The sequence below is a fragment of the Lissotriton helveticus genome, chromosome 2_2 (assembly GCF_964261635.1).
Source record: "Lissotriton helveticus chromosome 2_2, aLisHel1.1, whole genome shotgun sequence".
In the NCBI taxonomy this organism is placed as follows: Eukaryota; Metazoa; Chordata; class Amphibia; order Caudata; family Salamandridae; genus Lissotriton; species Lissotriton helveticus.
The window spans coordinates 231,741,898-231,766,255 of NC_136060.1; positions in this window are offsets into that span (position 1 = coordinate 231,741,898).

Consider the following 24,358-nt stretch of genomic DNA (forward strand, 5'->3'; position numbering starts at 1 on the left):
ACAATAGTAAAGAAATGATATGTATAAATGAAGAGTGAAATATATCCCCACCACCTTAAAAAGCTGAAAGTTCTGATCATTCAGCATATTTTTGAAAAAGGGAAAGAAACAGAGTAGAAACAACCGACCTCCTTTTAAAAAAATACATCTGTTCGCTGACTCACAAATGGAACAATGATTGAGTGGTGACTAATGTACTGGCCTGACAAGCCGGGAGCGAACACATGCTACGCTGCGAATGCAGCCGCTAGCTGCTGTCACCCGCGTTGTCAGAGCTGATGCTCTATGGAGAGGGAAGGACCGCAGTTTAAACACGTATCTGTTCCAGCTGGGAAAAAGGGAAAACTGACCGGATGTATGACGTTACAACGCATGCATTTACATCGCATGCCTTTACAACGTAAGTATTACAACGCAGTCCATTACAACGCATAGTGCTTTTGGGCGCTGGATAGTGAATAGTTTAATTTACTATTCCAACTCCAGTCCCCGTGGACACTAGGGAAGGTTATTGGATAGTAAATTAACCTATTCCCTATCCTAGAGCGCCTTCCAGAGCAATGCGTTGTAATAGTTTGCGTTGTAAAAGTTGCGTCGTAATGGTAGTGTGTTGTAAAAGTTTCGTTGTAAAGGCTGTTCACCAAACTGACCACATGGGGTCAGAATGTTGGTATAATAAAAAACTAGTACAATGGCTTGTCTTGTTCCAAAAAGCTCCTGACATATTTGACAGTGATCTGCATTTCGCTGGTTGATGCGCTGCAATTGATAAAAAAACAAGTGCCCCAGCGGGGAATCGTGAAGGTTACATGAAAGAAATGTCCTTCTTACGAGCTATTATCTACATGTAACCGTGGGTGTCATAGGTGAAACCTATACCTATTTACATATAGTCTGAACACTCTGTGATGTCTCTATTGGTAAAAAATACTTTACCAGGGCAGGGCATTGCACCGATAACATCAAATCATAACAAACAACAATTGTGCCCTCAATCTACTGCATACATGAAATGCCTATTATACATGAGTCATTTATCGCATTTGAGGAAATAAGAGCTTGGCGCTATCTTATCTTATCTTATCTTAATCAGAAAATATAACGCGCGCGGCAACCCAGAGGTTTCATGGCGCTGATCAGGCAGGAGTCACACCATGGGAAGCCACCCGAGAGCTTGCTCGTATAACCAGGTTTTAAGCAATCTTCTGAATGACAGGAGGTTATTGCTCATCCAGATTGGTAGTGGTAGAGAGTTCCAGAATGATGGGGCGAGATGAGAAAACCTACATCCCCCCTGGCATTTAAGCTTGAAAGTAGGAACAAACAGGAGCTGAAGATGGGCCGAGCGGAGGTTACAAGAGGGTACATGTCTGACTATTCTGCAACTAATGAATTTTGGGCTATTGCCGTGCAAAGCTTTAAAGATGATGCACCCAGTCTGGAAGGCGATGCGTTGGGCCAGAGGGAGCCAATGAAGTTTATCCAGTAGAGGTCTGGCAGATGATCATCTAGGTTGTTTATGAATTAGCCTGGCGGCCTTGTTTTGAACCAATTGGAGAGGCTTGAGTAGGCCCAGAGGGAGGCCCAGGTAAACAGAGTTAGAAAAATCTAGGCGTGACAGAACCAAAGCAATTACAACCTGTATTAAAGCAGAGTGAGTAAGCAGATGGGCAATTTTCCTGATCCTCCGTAACTGATATAGACAGGAAGAGACCACTGCGCCCACTTGACCTTTAAGAGAGAGGTCAGTGTTGATAGTGACCCCTAGGCTTTTTACCGACGGAGAAGGGGAGGGGGAGTGGCCCAGTTCTGCCGGCCAATAGTGGGATCCCCAGACCAGTGCACTCTTGCCGGGCAGGATTAATTCAGTCTTGACCGGGTTGAGTTTCAGATGGTTCTGGTCCATCCAACTCTGAATATAGAGCATGATAGTTTGAAAGTTGAGGATGGAATCGTTAGAGCTGTCCAGGGTAAAGCCCAGCTGGAGGTCATCCGCATAATTGAAGGTGGTGACCACCATATTTTTTAGAGAATGGATCAGGGGCCGGAGATACAGGTTAAAAAGAAGGGGCGACATGGAAGAGCCCTGTGGGACTCCACATGAGGTTGCCAATTTGGGGGCAGTAAACGGAGTAAGACGAACAGCCTGAGTTCTGCCTTCGAGAAAGGAACCAATCCAGTTGTGGGTGACGCCCAGGATGCCGGCCTGTCTGACACGGTCCAACAGAATCTTATGGTCGACCGTGTCAAAATACGCATTCACATATTTGAGCGTACTCTTTACATTAATGGCATATGTACATGGGACCGTGGGTGTCCTAGGTGATATCTATACCTAGTAACATACAGTCTGATTGGTAGGCTAAGATTGGTGTTGAAAGATAGAAATACTTAAACGGGCCATCATATGGGTAATATTTGAAACAAAATGGCCTTTGATCTAATGCATACATGAAAACATTAGTAATGCATATTATACATGAGTCACTGAGCGTTACATCATGCATTTACATATTCAATTGTACTTAATACATTGATGGTACGATTAACGCGTGAGAGTAATTGCATCGAAGCCCTAACTATGATTAGGAAGCATAGTGTTCCAGGATGATAACAAGACCTATGATGCTTATGCATGGTGAAATTTTCCAAAAAGGTCGTAAACGTACTAAACATAGTATTGTGAATAAATAAAGTAGCATGACTTAAACACAATGAACTCATCATACCCTAGTAATACTTCTTTGGGTACAACCCTAGCATAGATTAGGTGCATTGAAAAAACTGAAGGTGAAGAGTAGGTAATCCTAAAATTGTCACAGTGATGTGTAGCGTACAAAGAGCATACGTAAATACAATGAATCTATCTTTACAAAGGCATATCCTGTTCAGTGGTTAGGCATGATAGCTGGGTGTTGCTTGCATGTAATTCATAGAACTCATTCAGAATAGTGTCTAAAATGTGCATCCATTTACATTCTCGAATGTTTAAAACAGATTGAAAGTCTCCTCTCCTAATGCCTACTGTAACCTTCTCCAGAAGAACCCATTTCAAACGCTCAGCAGGGTGTTCTGCACTCTGAAAATGTTCTACCAGGCTGCCCCAACTACACCACATAGCACACTGCTGAAATGCTGGAGTACTCGTGTTTTCACTTTTCAAATATTACCCATACAGTGCCCTGTTTAAGTATTTCTATCTTCCAACACCATTCTTGGTCAACTTTTTGAATTTCACTTTGAAAGAGTTGGTTTTGGGGAAAGCTTTAAAAGAGGGCTCCTTAAGGCATGATGATTTAAAATACCAGATTAGATCAGATTTGAGTAAGAGGACAGCCCAGACACAGTGGGAGTTAGGTTCTAGGATGAGTGAACTTAGAGGCAAAGGTGGACAGGTGCAACAAAAATTTCCGGCTATGTTAAAAATTATTTGGCGAAACAAGATGCATAGTATCAATGATCCTGAGGAAGTTGATAAGTTTATACAGCAGATGGATGAATGAGATATGTTTAATGAAATAGATAGATATATGAGATGTGAATATATAACTTAAAAAAAGAGGGGGAAAATACCCACTTGTATATACATAACACATGGGGAAAAGGAAAATTGTGCATATGGTTTGTCTTGGTCTTTTTTCTCTTTTTTCCTATTCTCAGAGTGTAGAGTAACTTAGTATTTTTTTGTTTCCTTCCTATATTCATCTTGAGTTTGCCTCCTCCGTCTCGGTCCTCTCGATATGGAAGCTCTCGAATGGCGGAATATATCGCCCAAAAGGTAGAATGGGGGTTTCCCAGGGTGAAGGGGGGTAAGGGTCACTGGGTGTGGGGTGCAGTGGGAGAAAATAAAATGCATCCTCAGTAATGCTGATTTTCTTTTGTGGGAGGAATAAGACGGGGTTGAAATAGTTTGGGGGATTCAGGACTCTACTTATGTGATGAGACGAGCATAGCTAATGCTAGAATAATTAATATATTAACGTGGAACGTTAATGGATTGAGATCTATGAAAAAAGTGACATGGGTTGCTGAATTTTGTAAGGACAGTGCGGCTCAAATAATATTGTTGCAAAAAACTCACTTAGGAGGGACAGCAATAGAGGAGTAGCCATAATTCTTAAGGCTAATTACCAAATAAGATTACTTAAATATGAATCAGACGCTTTGGGTAGGTGGCTGGTAGCAACTCTCTTGGTGCATGGTAGACCCCTGAAATGTGCTGTTTACTATGGGCCAAACAATGATAACCCAGATTCATTGGAAAAATTGGAGTCCTGTCTATTAGAGACAGCAGTCCCTATTGTATTAGGGGAAGACTTTATTTTGGTCTTAAATAAGGGATTAGACAGAACCTCGAACGCAAAATATAATACCCCGCCGAGAATGCTTTATAGATTGACAACAATCATGAAATAATTCAATTTAACAGATATATGGGGTATAATTAAAAAGGATAAGAGATAATTCACCTTTTACAGTAAAAAGTATGGACATCACTCCCGTATAGACTCTTTTTTGGTTGATCAGGAGCTCTGTGTAGATGTTCTGAACGTGAGTCATATCCCTGCAATAGTATCCGATCATTCTGCAGTGGTATTGTCTTTAAGATATCACCAAATCGAGAAGTGTAGAAGGTGGACCCTGGATAGGGCGATTCTTTTAGATGAAACGGTAGCTAAAGACTTCAGGGAGAAATCGGAGGCTTAATTTATTATCAATGATGAATCAGCAGAAGAAGATATAATTTGGGATGCTTTTAAAGCATTTTTAAGGGGACCTTAAAACCTAGTACGGTAGGGAATAATTACATAGAAAAATTGGACGGAGAAGGTGCGATTGAAGAAATTGAGAAAAAAGAGGGGGAGCTACAGGTGGTATCTATAGAGGATACAAATAATGTGGGTGCTCTAAGTAAGGCGTTAGAGGGATTACATGCTGCATTTCGTGCAAAATTGGATAAAAAATCTATAGATAAGTCGAAAGCAAGTAAACTTCAACATTTCGCGTATGGTGAGAACTGCGGGGCACTACTATAGCAAAAGGGGACAGGGCAAGAAATACATTACGAGAATTGATAAGCAGAGAATCAGGGGCTCTTCTGAACGTTAATTCAGATTTGTGCAGGAGGCTTGCAGATATATTAGAGAACTATATCGAGAGGACACAACACCAAGTCTGGCAGATATAAAGGATTGGCTTGGGCTAACAACTCTCCTCCGGTTGTCCACCGAGCAATTTCAAACTTTAGAAGGAGAGATTAAGGAGAGCGAGGTAAGAGCTCAGTGCCATAAAATGGTTACAGGAAAAGCAGCTGGACCGGATGGTCTTCCTGTTGAAGTTTTATTGTGTATTTTAGATACTGTAATCCCTGTTCTATGCAAATTATTTAATAGGATATACACAGGTGTTAAGAAAGTAGTTCCTAAATCTTGGCTTGAGGAAACAGTCACAATGATTCAGAAACCTAATAAAGCCTCTCATGCTCCTTGTTATCGGAGCTGCTGCTGCCCCTGGAGGGGCTCTACACCGAGGGAAATTTGATATCTATTCCTGAGGGGGCCGATTTTGCCAAGCCGCTTGCCGCACGGGACTCGAGCGACCAGGAGTCCTTGCGTGCTTGCACCAGCGAGGAGCCCCGCACACCGGGGCTTCATAACTTCTTGCCGGACCCCCTGGCGCGGGGCCCGCTTCACCTCTCGTGCTCCTTGTTATCGGAGCTGCTGCTGCCCCTGGAGGGGCTCTACACCGAGGGAAATTTGATATCTATTCCTGAGGGGGCCGATTTTGCAAAGCCGCTCGCCGCACCTGACTCGAGTGACCAGGAGTCCGTGCGTGCTTGACCATGCGAGGAGCCCCGTCCCCCAGCACACCTGCAGATATAGATACTTCTGGTTCCCGCAGCGCGGGAGGCGCGCGGGATGCGCCGGAGGAAGCCCGGACAATGGGCGGGCCGTCTGTGGCCATTTGGGGCAAGAGGAGGCAGGGCTTGGCCCCCCCCCTTACACCCACCAGCAAAAGGTACTGTATGTACATTATCGTCAGCCTATTGTCTTTGGTCCTAAAGGTCTGGAACAATGGGGAAAAGGAAAAATCCAGAGGATCCCATTGACTTTGTTGGAGGGACGATCAAGGGAGGAAAGCATCCAAAGAGGCAGAAGTGCAAGTCTGCTAGAAAGCGCAAGCTCCATGCAGGGGGAAATTGCGTAATGGACAGAATTGATTAATTGGTCCTAGACTGCCCTGATTTGCTAACAGCCACCCCCAACCTAGGGGGAGATGACTGTGAGGTAAGCAGCTCAGGGGGTGCAAAGGGCGTAAGGGGGCCAGCACTTAAACCTGAAATGTTTATGGGTAAACCACACTCAGGGGATAAATCGTCATTACTTAAAAATGGCGAGGATAAGTCAGATGAGAGCTGATCTAATGCGAATTAGAGCCCTGAAAACTTTTCAAATCTACCCTGTACTAATAAGTTCGCTGTTTTAGCCCAAATCGAAAATTTCCATCTAGATAATGGGCCGGATATGACAGGACCTGGTCTAAGATCAGCAGAAAGCACCTCTGAGGTAGCTCCTGAGGTAGCTGATCAATCTGATAACCATCCGTTCAAACTGGTAACCCATTTATGTGATCTAATAAAGGGTATGCAAGCTAAGATTGATCACTTAACTACTGTTGTTAGCAACCTAAAGGTGGAACACAACAAAGTTCCTGTAACATACAAAGCCCCTAGCACCATCCAGGTAGGCATATTAGGTCACGCAGGAAAGGCTCCCTCCTTGTTAAGCAAAAAGCCTAGATCAGATGCTGTTGCACCTAAAAGTTCTAGAACTAGTGAGGTGGTTAGATCAGGGAATTTAGTGTCTGCAGAGAAACACCCATCCCAGGGCCTTGATACAATGCGTATCGGGGCAATCGGGAGGCAAACGACCTCTTAGATTAAACCAGGCTGAGCACAATCCCTTATCTATCCGGCAGCAAGTGGGCTCTACTCCATTAAATACTGGGCTCACTAAATGTAATTCAAATACCACTAAGTCACCACCAGTATATTTGATTAATATACCTAAGCTCCCTGTTGGCAGGGAATGTGAATCACCTGATACCTTGACCAACAAAGCTATCCACTGGATTAGGCATGTAAGGGGATGTAGGTCAGTGATTAGGGAGGATATTCTCCGTGCAGGTAGGTTTACTTTCCATGGTGATGCCTATGATTGTATAGAACTTATTTTAAAAAACCCAATGGTAGCCGGAAATCTATTAAATTTAGAATTTAGATCTTGCTCTCCGGATTATTCTAGGATCCAGATGAGAGCAACCCCCCTGCAATTCTGGAAGTCTATAAGAGGGAAGCAGGATGATAGCTTATATGGGAAAGCTCGAGACTAGACTGCAATGATTGACTTCAATTGCAAGTCCCAATAGAAATATCCAGTGAAGTAGCTAATAGTGAAATAACTGGTCAGGATCTTAATAGTATTGCAGTAAACCCTCTTAAAAAACAAATCTCACCAGCTTGCTCCTCTGATGAGTTCATTCCCCCTGATATCAACCTAGAGCTTGCAGGGCAAGCCTGCCCTGTGTTTAGTGCCGGCAAACCTGGGTCCATTCTCTCTTGGAACATAGCTGGCCTGAGGCCTAAACTAGAGTCACCTGAGTGGTCACTATTTATTAAAGCACACAAAATATGCCTATATCAGGAAACCTGGTCAATGAACGAACTGCATTTCCCAGGTTATATAAATTATAGTATCCCTGCAGTGAAGGAAGGGAGGGGGAGACCAGCCGGAGGGCTAACGATTTGGATAAGACAGCACCTTGGGGTGGTAATAAAAACTATACCCACCAATCACAGGGATTTGCAGGTACTAAGACTTAAGTTTCCAAATCATGTACCAGTCTATGTTTATAACATATATGCGAGAAGTCCGGGGGCAGAAAGTCTGAGGTTCTATCGCTTCTGGAAGAATTTTTGGAAAGTCGTTACTCGCCCTCTAGAGTAATTGTTGGGGGGTATTTTAATGTAAATTTTGAACCTCTTCTGAAAGGAAGCTGGAATGTGTTGGAAGAGATGGACAGGGAGTGGCGGATTCCCAAATTGGATTTTGAACCGGTTAGTAAATGGTCAGATATAGTGGTCCAAATGAATTCTATCTGCTTAAACAAAGGTCTAAGAGAAATTATTGGAAGGACCACAGGCGACAAGGCTAGGGCATTCACATTTAAAAGTGGTAGTCGCAAGAGTAGAATAGATTATATTTTGCTTAACCTGGGCCTGTGGAGATACCTCCAGGACATGATGATTATAGACTCTCACCTACTGGGAATCTCCTGATCATTCTGGGGTTGTGATGGCAGCCACTCCCTCCCATGATATTGTGATATCTAACGATATGCGACATATCCGATGGTCCAAAGTTTCACTTTATAAAGAGAATGTGGATTTTATAAACAGCAAGCTTGACCAGCGAAACTAGATTTATTGTTGTTATCTGAATTGGACAATAACCTTTTAAAACTAGAAGAAGGATCTAGGATTCATGAGGTTCTTTTTGGTGAACTAAAAAGTCTTTTTATTAAGCCTTGTAGGCGGAATGGTTCCCGCGCACCGGAGGTACCACGTTGGTACTCTGTTGAATGCAGGAAGGCCCGCCTTGACCTGGTAAAAGCAATCAAAACAAGGTCAACTGAGAATATTAGGGCGGCCAGGCTGACTTATACAAATGCTGTCTCAAGAGCCAAGCGCGATTGGGATGAGAAAAGGTGGAATGACCTCAAGGAGGCAGGATCCTGTAAAGACACGCGAAGATTCTGGAATGTCTATAAGTGGGGTGTGGATGCCAACCCGGACAAGCCGCAGAATTGGGTCCCCCAGGAAAAGTGGGTAGAACACTTTCAGCCACAATATGCTAAGGGTGAGGACTCGCTACCAATAGTGGAAGTCTTTCTTGAACCCCTAACGGAAGATCTTTTTACTCTGAAAGATGTTCAGTGTGCTTTAGATCTAGTGGTCCCTGGTAGAGCGCCAGGTATCGATGGCATACCCGCGGATCTATTTCTGCAAGAGAAGAATTCCTGGAGTTGTCATATACTCCTTTTATCAAACATGGTTGCCAGGGGAGCCCCCATACCAAGCTCTTGGAACGGGGAGGAGATCATACCCGTTTTTAAAAAATGGGGAAAAGTCCCAGCCAGGAAATTACCGCCCAATCAGCCTGATTGACACCTCTCAAAAAATATTTGGCAGGCTGGTTTTAAACAAAATTCTTGACTGGGAACGCGACAACAAGATCTTGTCCCATTTGCAGGCAGGGTTTAGAACTTCAATTAGCACGGTCGACCAGGTGCTGCATTTTGCAATGCTGTACTGGAAGACCGTGTTAATTGGACATGGAAGTCTATATGCCGCTTTTATAGATTTAAGAGCGGCATTTGACCTGGTACCACGTTCTACGTTATTGAATGTCCTCAATGACATGGGTATGCCAGGGCCTCTTCTATCACTGGTAAAAAGACTCAATGAACAAAATTATGCACGATCAGTTGGGGGGGTCCTGGGAATGTTGCCCCGCAGTTCCCAGTGGAAACTGGAGTACGCCAGGGCTGTGTCCTGGCGCCAACTCTATTTTCCTTATACATTAACGATGTGGCTAAAATTGTAATTGACTCCAATATTGACGCACCGATCATTGCTGGAACAAAAGTTCCCATTTTAATGTTCGCTGACGATTGTCTTTTAGTTGCAAAAATTCCAAGCGGGCTTCAAAATGGCTTGAGGCTCTTTGAAGAATTCTGAACAGCACGGGGTTTAGAAGTAAACGTGCAGAAATCAAAGTTTATGACTTTTAACGCTTCTAAATCTTTTAAGGGTACTGTGATCATGAACAAGCGTCCTCTGGAAAGGGTCCAAGACTTTACTTATTTGGGTGTTTGTATCCAGCACAATTTGTGCTGGAAACATCAAATTGAGCTGGCCACCCTAAAACATAGGCAGTTATCTGGGGCCCTGAGCCTGGAACACTCTAAGTCCCTCACCAAACCAATATCTCCGGTATTGGCGCTTTACAATGGTAAAGTGGTCAGTTCCACTTTATACGGGGTTGAAATGTGGGGAACTGAAAATCTCAGGGGGATGTCAATCTCTGAAAATTCATTTTTAAGGAATTTAATAAAACTACCTCAGAGTACCCCTCTGAACCCTCTTTTTTATGATCTAGGGTTGTTCCCAATAGCGCTTATAGCATCTTTGCGACCGGTTTTATACTGGAGGAGGATTTGGACCACCCGGAACTAGAAATCTTTTCAAGGGGCCTGATTGATATAATTAGAAGTGAATCCTTCCATAAAATTAAGTGGCTAGGGCCATCCGGGGCCTCTTCATTTATTTGGGTTTGCGGGATCTGTGGGAAGAACCTATAAACACTAGGTTCCCTCCTAAAAAGGTTCTTAAGAATTTGTATTGGCAGCTTGTGGTTTCCAGGTCCTTTAGGTCTATTGATCCAAAGTCTTTGACCGGACTGTTTATGGATATCAAAGATGCGCCAAAGCTGGAAGCCTTTTGGGATGTTATCCTAAAACCCCTAGATCGTAAATTGTACTTCCAATTGAGAATTGGGAGCTTACCGGTCGGGGCATTCACTAGCAGTTGGTCTGCGGGAGCCAAGGCTGCTTGTCCATCATGTTCAGCGCTCTCGGAAACCATTGGCAGGTACTTGACCGCTTTCTCAATTATGGGGACACAGTTTCACTTCTGTAATCTCCCCCAGGGATTCAAGAATAGGCCAGGGTTATTTTCAGCCAGAGTAACAGAGTTACTACAAATGTATGATGATGAGGCATTATTTTATGTCAATGACATCTATCTTACAGACGATGACTTGGACAGGCACTTGAACATGGTGAACACACCATAATACTTGGATTCGCCTGTGAAGGGTACAAATTCAACTTTAAAATTTCGAGAATTGCCCATCTCAACGTCCTATTCTTAGGATACGAACTTTGAAGTGGAGGCAAAAGCCTGGCAGCAACATTTTTAGAAAAGTGTGCGCTGCTCCAACCTCTAAAAACGCTGAAAAACTTACAGTCAATTCTAGGATTCCTGAATTTCGGAAGCACTTTCTTTCTAAATTACGCAGAAAGGGTTAAACCTCTCTACGAATTAATCAAACCTGATTTCAAATCAACTAATTGGACTCAAAAACACACAGAAATTTAGCGTTCAGTGCAAACAGACATGTTACCAACAACCCATTTACAGACATGCGTAAACGTACGCAACTTGTAATCCGAATCATCCCAGGGAGTTGCGGATTTACGTACCTAACGTTTAATGAAGATGAAAAGGTACCAATAGCTTATAAATCACACGTGTACACCCAAGCTGAAATAAAATTCACTTCAACAGAAAAAAAGTCTGACAGCGGTTCAAACTGCAATAGCAAAAGAGAGAGCTTTCGCACAGGGAAAACGCATAAAGGTCGTTACTCCTGTACCTGCCTTAGAGGAAGTGACAAAAGCTAGCATTCCTAATGCAGAGGCTTTACATCCAAGATGGATACAATAGGTTCATTCTCTTGCTGCAATAGACGTTGAATACGTTTTTGACGCCTACTTGAAAACTCAAGAATTTCTACAATATGAACAAGAATGTCCTCTGCCCACTGAGATTCTGCCTCCAGAACATTACGGATATATAATTTATACAGACGGATCAGCACAACCCGCAATTGGGGGGATACAAGCTTATAGTGCAGCGTGTGCGATTGTTAAAGGTCGCAGGTGCGATGGTAAATTCTGACCTATGGTAACAAAAACACAATCTCTAGGAGATTGTACAGCCCAGCGTGCTAAACTTCAAGTTTTCCAGATGGCGCTTGAAAATATTGATCGCGTATTCCCCACACACATAGGGGTCGATTCCGATCCGGTAAAAAATTCAGCCGTACGACTCGCATCCGTATCCGATTCCGTCCGAATGTGAACTTTACGTCCGACCTGCGAATTCCGATCCGTTCCCGTCTATTTCCGTACGATTATCACCGAACCGTCCGAATCACAGTCGGTGATCTGTACGACCATGCATCGGGAATCCTACCGTACGATTCGTAAACAGCTCGTAGAAACACACAAGTACGATCCTGTACGAGAAGCCTGACAGCGATTCGTACGGAACTAAGTTATCGCACTTGAATAATGATCCGTACGGCAATATGTGGCTCGCATCTAGCAGCGTCAACACATACCACACGCGTACCCCTCGCTCACGCACTAGTACGACACGCAAACCCCCCCAACAAGCCTACGCGAACACCCCCACCCGCCAACGGCCCTTACCACTCACTCGCACGCACAAGTACCACACGCACACCCCCCCAACAAGCCTACGCGAACACCCCCACCCGCCAACGGCCCGTACCACTCACTCGCATGCACAAGTACGACACGCACACCCCCCCAACAAGCTTACGCGAACACCCCCGCCCGCCAACGCCCGTACCACTCACTCGCACGCACAAGTATGACACGCACCCCCCCAACAAGCCTACGCGAACACCCCCACCCGCCAACGGCCCGTACCACTCACTCGCACGCACAAGTACGACACGCACACCCCCCAACAAGCTTACGCGAACACCCCCACCCGCCAAGGGCCCGTACCACCCACTCGCACGCACAAGTACGACACGCACACCCCCCCAACAAGCCAACGCGAACACCCCCACCCGCCAACGGCCCGTACCACTCACTCGCACGCACAAGTACGACACGCACACCCCCCCAACAAGCTTACGCGAACACCCCCACCCGCCAACGGCCCGTACCACTCACTCACTCGCACGCACAAGTACGACACGCACACCCCCCCAACAAGCCTACGCAAACACCCCCACCCGCCAACGGCCCGTACCACTCACTCGCACGCACAAGTACGAAACGCACACCCCCCCAACAAGCTTACGCGAACACCCCCACCCACCAACGGCCCGTACCACTCACTCGCACGCACAAGTACGACACGCACCCCCCCAACAAGCCTACGCGAACACCCCCACCTGCCAACGGCCCGTACCACTCTCTCGCATGCACAAGTACGACACGCACACCCCCCCAACAAACTTACGCGAACACCCCCACCCGCCAACGGCCCGTACCACTCACTCGCACACACAAGTACGACACGCACACCCCCCAACAAGCCTACGTGAACACCCCCACCCGCCAACGGCCCGTACCACTCACTCGCACGCACAAGTACGACACGCACACCTCCCAACAAGCTTACGCGAACACCCCCACCCACCAACGGCCCTTACCACTCACTCGCCCGCACAAGTTCGACACGCACACCCCCCCAACAAGCTTTCGCGAACACCCCCACCCGCCAACGGCCCGTACCACTCACTCGCACGCACAAGTACGACACGCACCCCCCCCCCCAACAAGCCTACGCGAACACCCCCACCCGCCAACGGCCCGTACCACTCACTCGCACGCACAAGTACGACACGCACCCCCCCAACAAGCCTTCGTGAAAAACCCCACCCACCAACGGCCCGTACCACTCACTCGCACGCACAAGTACGACACGCACACATAACGCCAAACACCCAAACCAGCACAAGGACTTTGCAAACAAGTGGCACAACAACACTGAACATGTCTCCTGTGTACAGACCATAGAGAATCAATGTCCTGGTCACAGCCAAACAGAGGTCAACACTAACACCCACCCCATATAACACACACACAACCAATTCAAATTAAGCCACACCCACTATTTGACCAATAAAAGGCTCCACACAGACAACCCATCATCCTTTGCAACATACCCATTCTTGCAACGAAACAGAGAGCACACCAACTATAGCAGCCACATACCTTCACACATACACCCTATCACATCTACACCCACACCACCCCCTTCACAATCACAACCACACACCCTCATCCATACACACCATCACCCCCTCAATCACATACACCCCACACCATGACCACACCCAAGAATCCAAAGTTCACTAACCCGGAGATGGAGATACTTACAGATGAAGTCATCAGAGTCGAGCCACAGCTGTTTGGCGCATTGGTCAGACAGACCAGCATGGCAGAAAAAACATGCCTGTGGGAGAGGATCGTAGACCGGGTCAATGCTGTTGCACCCATCCGGCGCACCAAGGGAGAATGCCAGGCCAGGTGGTATGATCTGCGGAGGATGGTCAAGAAGAAAATGGACCAGGACTACACCTCTGCACACCACACTGGGGGTGGTGGTCCCCGCAGACCTCCTGTATACCAGCCCTGGGAGGAGAAAGTCATGGCCCTGCTGCCACTGGCGGGAGTACATGGAATACAAGGAGCCGTTGAGTCTGGTGAGTGTACACAAAATACATGTTATATGGGTGGACTTACAACAGTGCCCAGCAGCATGGGGTGGGTGGCCATGAGTCCTAGCGGGACACAACTAAAAGTGGTTTGTTGCAAGTGGGACCCACAAAGGGTGGAAGGTGGAGGGTAGGAGGCTGCTCTCATCCCATACGCCCCAGGGCCTCACCCAGGCACCATGCCCAATGTACAGGGATAGGGAAATATCACACAAGATAGTAGACCACAGCTCCTAAACAATATCATGTTGTGGACACACCTTCCAGAGATACAACATTTTGTGACACAGTAAGGCAGTGTAGCAAGTGAACAAGCACAAACAACCTGCCTCCAACCCTGTCTCCCCTTCCCACTGTTGCCCTCTCCCTCTGTCGCCCTGCCTCCCTCTGTCACACTCTCCCTCTGTCACACTCTCCCTCTGTCGCCCTCTCCTTCTGTCGCCCTCTCCCTCTGTCGCCCTCTCCTTCTGTCGCCCTCTCCCTCTGTCGCCCTCTCCCTCTGTCGCCCTCCCTCCCCCTGCCACACTCTCCCTCTGTTGCCCTCTCCCACTGTCGCCCTCCCTCCCACTCTCACACTCTCCCTCTGTCACCCTCTCCCTCTGTCGCCCTCCCTCCCACTGTCACACTCTCCCTCTGTTGTCCTCTCCCACTGTCGCCCTCTCCCTCTGTCGCCCTCCCTCCCACTGTCACACTCTCCCTCTGTCGCCCTCTCCCACTGTTGCCCTCTCCCTCTGTCGCCCTCTCCCTCTGTCGCCCTCCCTCCCACTGTCACACTCTCCCACTGTCACCCTCTCCCTCTGTCGCCCTCCCTCCCACTGTCACACTCTCCCTCTGTCGCCCTCTCCCACTGTTGCCCTCTCCCTCTGTCGCCCTCCCTCCCACTGTCACACTCTCCCTCTGTCGCCCTCTCCCACTGTTGCCCTCTCCCTCTGTTGTCATCTCCCTCTGTCGCCCTCCCTCCCACTGTCACACTCTCCCTCTGTCGCCCTCTCCCACTGTCACCCTCTCCCTCTGTCGCCCTCCCTCCCACTGTCACACTCTCCCTCTGTCGCCCTCTTCCACTGTTACCCTCTCCCTCTGTTGCCCTCTCCCTCTGTCGCCCTCCCTCCCACTGTCACACTCTCCCTCTGTCGCCCTCTCCCTCTGTCGCCCTCCCTCCCACTGTCACACTCTCCCTCTGTCGCCCTCTCCCACTGTCGCCCTCTCCCTCTGTTGCCCTCTCCCACTGTTGCCCTCTCCCTCTGTTGCCCTCTCCCTCTGTCGCCCTCCCTCCCACTGTCACACTCTCCCTCTGTCGCCCTCTCCCTATGTCGCCCTCCCTCCCACTCTCACACTCTCCCTCTGTCGCCCTCTCCCACTGTTGCCCTCTCCCTCTGTTGCCCTCTCCCACTGTCGCCCTCTCCCTCTGTCGCCCTACCTCCCACTGTCGCCCTCCCTCCCACTGTCACCTCACCGCATCTCCCTGGGCACACACACAGTTGCACCCAAGCACTTCACAGGCCTTACAAACACCATAGAGCAGAATGTGTAGTGATGTCTCCTAATTACCAGCAGTCATCCACTAAGTGCCTGCAACACACACACCATTTCCAGCCAACACTGTACTGTGTCAGGACACACATATCGTAAACCTCTGTAGTACACAATGGCCACAGGTGTAGGCAGCACAAGTCCCTCCTGTAATCACTGAAAACACAAACACCAGGACAAGGTCACACACCCTGTGCATGAAGACAAAACCACCAATATGCCAGCATGCAACATCAGGGGGCAGCCAAATCTTGAACGATGGACGCTTGCAAATCACATACAAACTACTACCATGGCCTATCCTACACCCGCCTTACAGAAACTCATCCCCTGGGGACAGGCTTTGGAGTGCAACACTGTCCCAATTGTCATGTACCACAACAAAACACTCACTCATATGAAAATGCATACTATTCATACATGCACATTGCAGATGCCCAAGTCCATTGTGGTGCTCAAACAATGCACGTGCCCCATCTCATGAACGTTGTGGATGCACTGAAGTACCAACATGGACATGGGTATTGAAAAGGTAATGCGTCTTACAGAAGTGCCAAGTTATAAATCCATGATCTATAAGTGTGTGTACAGGTCCAGGGGTGTTGGCATTGTTTGGCCATCACGGTACAGCAAAAGACATCCAAAGTAGTAGATGTCATGCAAATTAAGGATGCTCTGTCTCTAACATCAACATGCTGTATCTAAACTCTGTGCATGCTTGACGCAGACATAAGGATTTACACCGTATCCTGGATGTTGCCTGAACATGACCAATGCCTTACATGTGTTGTGCCGCCAATACAAGACACAGCAATGGCTGTGTCAGTTATTGTCAAGATAATGGAATAGTGAAAATACCCCTGAGTACATGTCAAATTACTACCACTACATACACAACAGAACAATGTCAACAATGTGAAGCTTGTGGAACTGTGATGCTCATAATGGCTAACTAAACAAGATGTCACATGATAGTGCCTTAACAGTGTCTGTCTCTCCCACACACAGGGGAACGTGTGCCCCCCACCCCCCAACCAGGGGGGAGAAGGATCCCAGTCCCAGGCTCAGCAGGACCCAGACCCCACCGACAGCGACGCCACTCAACGCACTGTGGATGACCCCAACCAACCTGGCTCCTCTGGATCCCAAACGCCTGCAGCAACTATACCAGCTACATCTCAGCCAACCACCGGACCCATTCCCACCACATCCCAGCAGACAGGTCACAGCCCTGCCCATGATCCACAATTGAGCCAGTCTGAAAATGAGGACACCCTTTGTCGGGCGCCCCTGAGGTTGCTGACGACCTCCACCCTGCCAGCACTCGGGGGGCCCGTCGATTGGATGTGCCCACAAGCGCAGGCCGTGTTCGTGTGGGTCAGGGTGGTGGGAGTGGCGGAATGCGGAGGCGAGATTCTGGCCAGTCAGCTGCAGCATCCGGTATGCCAGAACTCGCTAACATCCTGGAGGCATACCGGCGGGACACCAGAGAGATAGGCCAGCTTGCGGAGACCCTCAACCAGGTGAAAGAACAGCAGGCAGAGCAAATAGCCAGGCAAGACCTACATTATGGACGGATGGAGGCAAGTCTGGCTCAGCTCTTGACGGTGCATCGGGAAATGAGCCAATCGCTACGTCAGATAGTTGCCAACATGCAGCACCCTCCCTGTGTCACAAGGCCAGCAACATCACGGCAAAGTGTGACACCAGCCGCAGGGAGGGAGGAGGAGGAGGAGGAGGTACTCTCTGACGTAGCATCCCATGCATCGTCCAGGCCTGCACCTGAGGGTCCCCCAAGGAAGGTGGGTCGTCCACGGCTAAGACCTTGAGAGGCAGTGGGCCATGCACATCTCCCAGGACACTGGACCTGGCATATTGCCCCTGGGTGCAACAGCATCCCCTATGAGACTCTCCCACATGGACATGCTAGTCACAGTCTGCCCAATGATGCCAAGCACTGTGGCCTTGACTCTGTTGACTGAAACTGTAAGGCATCTCATCTCCGGCAGTGAACTTTGGATTCCACCCCTTTCTGTACAGCACTTATTTACGTTCCCTGCACAAGATCTCCCAATAAATATACTAATCCTCATACGCATGTGGTGAGTTATCTTTGAACCACAGCATAAATAGATATGTGTGTGCAAATGTATGAAATGGAAGGGTATCCGACAAACAGCAGCCTACCACACACTTGGATCAGAATCTGAGTGTGGACACACATTGGGGGGGAAATCCTAATAACTAGATACATGGATGGAAAGACACACCTGTGTGGGATAGTAAATGCTGGAGGGGGGTTTGGAGCCCAAAACTGCTATCACAGGCAGGCCCAGGAGAGTCACTTTGAGGTGTACAGATCAGTGTGACAAAAGTAGTTGGCCACGTAGGGAGTACCCACAACTGTGTCCCCAGGTATGTGAACTATCGTCTGCATGATGCAGTACTGTGGATGTGATGAATGGCGCACAGGACAAGGTTGGCAGGACAGACTGTGGGCAATGGGCTGTAGCACTCTACACAAGCACACCTGAATAGGTGACCTACCCCTATGTATCTACAAGTACTATACTACTGTAATGGGAGCAACGCATACAGAACTACTACCCACATCTGACAAATACCTACACCAGAATGGGGAAATCACACCACACCCAAGAGACGTGGTCATGGTTTGTCTCCCCTGTGGCTACTTGACTGACAGTGACAGCTATGTTTTTGCTGATGTGGCGTTGACAAGGTAACACTGTACAATATTGTGCCTATGGAAGGTGTATGTGTGCTGTACACGGCACACCACCTGGTGGTACATAGACCCAATGTCATGTGAATCTGCCATAGTCGTGCCAGTATGTGTTGCACACACAGGCATAGCAGCTGCAATGGCTGAGTTAGAAGCATTGTGATAGCAGGAGGGTGAATGTCTGGGGTAGTCTGTGTGTAGGATGGCAGGAGCATGCTCTATAAATGGATGGAAGGAGGGACATCCTGTAGGTCTCTGTGTCCCTGGATAATGTGTGCAGCATGGTGGCTGTATATGCAGCAGCAGCAATGAGTGAAGACATGCTGGCAGGAGGGGTGTGACAACTTGCAAAACAAGCACATTCCACAAGGGCATTTGCAAGCCACAAAGTGACATGTGTATGTGAAGGCAGGAGTGTCTGTCTCACTCAGGGTCACAGCAAATAAAATGGCACAGTAATCACCAAAGATCACAGCCACTGGATCAGGGCCCTTACGCACAAGTGGGGCACAAGACACACATCGTCAGCAGGTGTACACTACATCTAGTGTGTTCAAAGCCAAAAAGCAACTACAAAGCCATCTACCTCACACACAACATAGTATTCTAGCCTCCCCCACACCATGCGTGTGGTCACTTTACAGGTAAACACATAACAAGCATAAGCTAACTTCATGCTGGATAGTATACATGCACATTAGAAGGACATGTGCGTTGACATCAAGGCGGCACATTTATCTGTAGAAGTCAGACGTCATGCACAACATGATTATTTACATTGGGAGCCCATAAAGCATTATCAAACATACATTAGCATTGGCAAGAACTCCAAATAACACTATTAATGATGTCACCTGTAATGCAGCAGTACTATTGGCGACAAGCCTGTCAAGGACTGGCCGTACCTTACTTCATCAGTGTGGTGTGATGCTCAAAGGGTTCCACCTCCAAATAGCCCCTTGGTCTGAGTACAAACGACAGACACAAAAGGGAGATCAGGCGAGGGAAGGAGAGGATGGGAACTGCTGGGAGGGAGACCTGAAACAGAGGTACATAACCATTAGGAGTACATTCTCATGTCACAGACAATACAAAAACATAATTACCTACACTGTACCAGTCACACCTGTGAAGTTTAATGACTGTAGACAATTTTAGTAGAGTAATCATGGTATCACATGAGATCCGATGCTATGAAAGACACATAAAACCTAGGACAGTCTGTCATCCATTCGAGTCATGTGTTACGCACTCAAGTGAGCTACCATGCAATGAGATCTATGTTGTTACAAATCATTCACTGGCTCAGATGAGGTTGACCTTACAAACTCATGGAGACATATGGCAATGCTACTTACGCTAACTGTAATGTCTGCATGTGATTATGGGTACCCATAAGGGCCATGTACCCCAACTTGACTTGACCCACAACAGCTGTAAGTATCACATATGATGACGAAGCTAATGATCTACATGCAATGAAGGCACTCAGTAGCCAGTCTTTTGATCTGTCAAGTGTGCATTACTATGCTAAACATGATATGCAGGTTTATAAAAATTTAAAGTGCAAGTGATGTTGATCCAAGCCACATAATGAGACCCTAGCATTGCCCAGTAATGCTGCACGGGACTAGAGATTCATGGGAATGACCACACTCCACTGGTGCTACACAATAAATCACATATGCATCACCCAAACATTGTCATTTCCCATGCTAAACATTAATGGCATCATGTGAATCAAAACAGAACTGCTACTCACTGTGAAGGCTGGTGTAGCTGTATTTTCTAGCTGCACTGTGGTAACGACATGACAGTGACATGATATACTGCTACAAGGGGCAATGCATCCATGTAAACAGAATGACAGGACAGTTATCTCAACATGTGGAACATAGACTGTGCCACACCTACACCACATGGTTTGATGGTAAACAAACGGAACTGGCCCACAAGCTGGAGGAGAGGATCCAGTCACATTCTAATGCACACAGTGAGGCTGCAATCCCCCACAGAGTCCGTGGTTGTGATCTCTGACACAATGTAAAGCCATGGTATATGCAATGTAGCAGTGTCAATGTCTACACACATGGATGATTTCACCAGAGTCTCTAACTACAACAGATGACAGTCAGATGGGGTGACTATCCTGTCATGGGAGTGGGCATACATGTAATAAGTAACATTTTGTAGTTGCATGTATCCATGGTCTCACTACATGCACATGAACATGTACCACACGTTTCAAAACATACCAACGCTAAACAGCCTCATATGAGTCCTTACCCAAATTGACTTCTCCACATGTCCCTGCATGCTCCGTTGATTTGGCAGACATTGCAATCATGATGAGCAATAGCCGGATGACCACGATGACCCCAACGGACAACAGGCAGAGCGAGCTGTGGGTGAGAGTGGCACACAAGGGGTCAAGTTCTGTTTCATGTCATTTTGACAATGTCCTGTTTATTATCCAGATGTTGTAGTACACCTGTACATTCAAATTGCACACATAGCACGTATGTGTGTTGTATGACATCTGCACCTGTGTGACACTGCACACCAAACATCCAAGTGAGCTTGCATACAGTCTGTTGCATACACAGCATGCTACCAATGCAACTCTATTGTAGATGTTTCAGATTACAGCTGCTATGACTCACCATCATGAAAAGAAGTTGCGGATGAGGTGACTCCGGATATCATCTTCACCCTCCTCGTCGCTGGCATCCTGGGCAAGGCCTTCATCCTCAATGGGCGGATGTTCCAGCTCATCAGGATCAAGGTAGAGTGGCACGGCCTTCTCCACTGCCATGTTGTGTAGCATGCAGCACACGGTGAAGATGTCACACACCTTGCGTGGGCTGTATTGGAGGGCTCCGCCTGTCTTGTCCAGGCACCTGAACGGCTCTTCAGGAGTCCAAAAGTTTGCTCGATCACCCGCCTGGTCTTCCCATGAGCATTGTTGTACCGCTGGTCTGCAGCTGTCCTGGAGTTGCGTAGTGGAGTCATTAACCACGGCATGTTTGGATATCCTGCGTCTCCTGCAAATTGACATCATGGAAATGAGTGTGTAATATGATGCAGATCATGAAGTTGTGACATACTGACATACATAGCTGACAGGGTATACTCACCAACAAGACATGCCCGGTGGTTGTGCAGCTGCAGCATCATCTGTGGTACCCTGCTACGCCTCATGATGAAAGCATCGTGGCACGATCCTGGAAAACATGCACAAACATGTGAGATAATCATGTTGGCAAGACACACCACCAGGGCATTTATCGAGTGGTAGTGTTTCCTGTTGCGATACCCTTGCTCCTGAGCCTGTGGTGGCACTAGAGTAACATGTGTACCATCAATTGCACCAATTACATGTGGCATGCGGCCCAGGGCATAGAATTCCCCCTTGACATCTGTCAACTCTTCTGGAGTAGGGAATGTAATGAATTCATCCAGGTGCAGCAACATAGCTGCCAATACATCACCCAATACCCGGCTAAACATAGTCTGAGACATCCCTCCCACATCAGCTATGGTGAATTGGAACGTACCTGTGGCAAAGAAATGGAGGGCTGCCATCACCTTTACCTTGGGTGTCAGCGCAGTTGGATACCTGTGGCGTGGTTGTAGGTGAGCCTCCAGCCTGTCCGTCAGGTCCTTGATCATCTGTCGGTTGAAGCGATACCGACAGATGCAATTGCGCTCCCTCATGGCTTTCAAGTCAGGCAACGGCCTTTCCAGAGGGGGTGCCCTGCAACACACAATTTATAGGAAATGTCTTCAACGGTCTGACTAAGACACTTACAATGTACATGGCACAAGCAACACTGCTTCAAATAATCTAGACAATTTGGAGTGTGGCGTGGGATACACACTAATGTAACATGTGCCAGCTCCCAGCCACTCCTCCGTGAAAAGTAAACGACCTGTGGTGTGTGGAATGGATATGACATGCATACAAATGATCTGATGGAAAGGTCTTAGTGGGCATGAGAATGTATCATGTCAGTGACACACGTCATGTGAATGTGAGTAGCAGCTTGTCTGCACATCCAGACAGCTGACAGCAATACACACACACACCACATGTGCCATCATTTGCACAGTTCTGACTTAGTAATGTTGCGGTGTTTACATTCGCAAAGTATTACATGACCATCATCATACATCATAAATCTTTGATTTGTGACAAATGGTATGTGCTGCCATCACACATATGAGTGGGTAATTAACACACGGGGCATGGTGTGTGTACATTACAAACCAGGTCATCACGCAAAGGACACAACATAGATGCTCCTACAGCACATGTACTGAACTGTGTGGACGAGTTACTTACGTTTTGTAACAAGATATCAGTAAGGACCAGTAGTTATTCGCATAATCCCGACTTTGATTACATGACAAGCTTTGACAAATATGCCTCCCTGGATGCCATTGATCTGCCCAGGCCACATTGGAAAAAAGACAGTGTGGGTGATTGGCATCCTACAAGGGCGTGGCCAAGTATTGCCCGTACCTACGACGCACACTCTGCCAGCAGTTACACAACCATGTCCCACAGAGAGTGTGGGTACCAGACAAAGAGGCATGTGATGTAGGAAGAGCCCACTCCCAGACTCAGGGAGGATGAAGACATGTTTCCGTAGTGCTCATACCTCTTGGATGCCCTCTACAGTGGAGCTAAAGGGAATGTGGTCTGTGATTTGGGGGCATGGATGCCCCTGCTCCCTGGGGTGGGGTGGGAGGACAGGGAACATGGTCAGTCCGGGGAGGGGAGTGGTTGTCTGACAACGTGCCTATCTACAGCCAAACATGCAGCGTGCCTGTACATGCAGGCCAATATAGATACAGTACATTCCTGAAGATAGGCCTGCAGAGGCACAGCGGAGCGTGAGTGGAGTTGAAGGACCTAAGTGAGGAGGTTGGTCCTCACGGCGGCAACGGGGAGATGAAGGGGCAAGGCTCCGGCCACCCACGTAAACACTACACTGTACGTTGCCCACTCATCCAGAAACAGGTTTGGAGTAGAGACATCACCAGTGTCAGGCTAGGTGTCCAGACCACTCGCATCCCCCAGTCCACCTGTCCTGTCGTCTTGGGACTGACACTCACGTGCCACTGGGTCTTCATTACCCTACAAATACCCATTAACACCCATTGTAATGAGCTGTGGCAGGCTCATTGAAGTTTTACTCCCCATGCAGCATTTATAGCGGTGTTCAGCCGCACAGTCTCCACGCTGGAGCCGTACAGTGTGTGGTATTGGGGACAGCACCACCCAAGAACGGCACCAAGGCTGACACCTGGGGGACTGTTGCCAGTGAGGTTGTGAGGTGAGCCAGCGAGGACCAGGGTGACCATTCACATCCTGTCTGTCCCAGCGGTTCCGGGACGTATGCGCCGCCTGCGTCAGGGACAAAGCGAGTGATGGCGTCAGGGGCAATTCACCAGACGCGCTCGTGCCCCCAGATGGGTCCGCTGGGACAGGAGCCGACGCGGAGGCCGTTGTTGGGTTGAGGGACATCATGGACATGAGGAAGTGCACTGACTCCTCCTGCTTCACATGCAGGGCAGGGCCCGGAGGTCGTGGTGCAGGCTACGACGGCAGCTAATCTGACAGAGCCGCATGGACGGTGTCACCCGGATCACATGCAGCATTGCACGTGCATTGTGGGGATTTGGAAGTGCG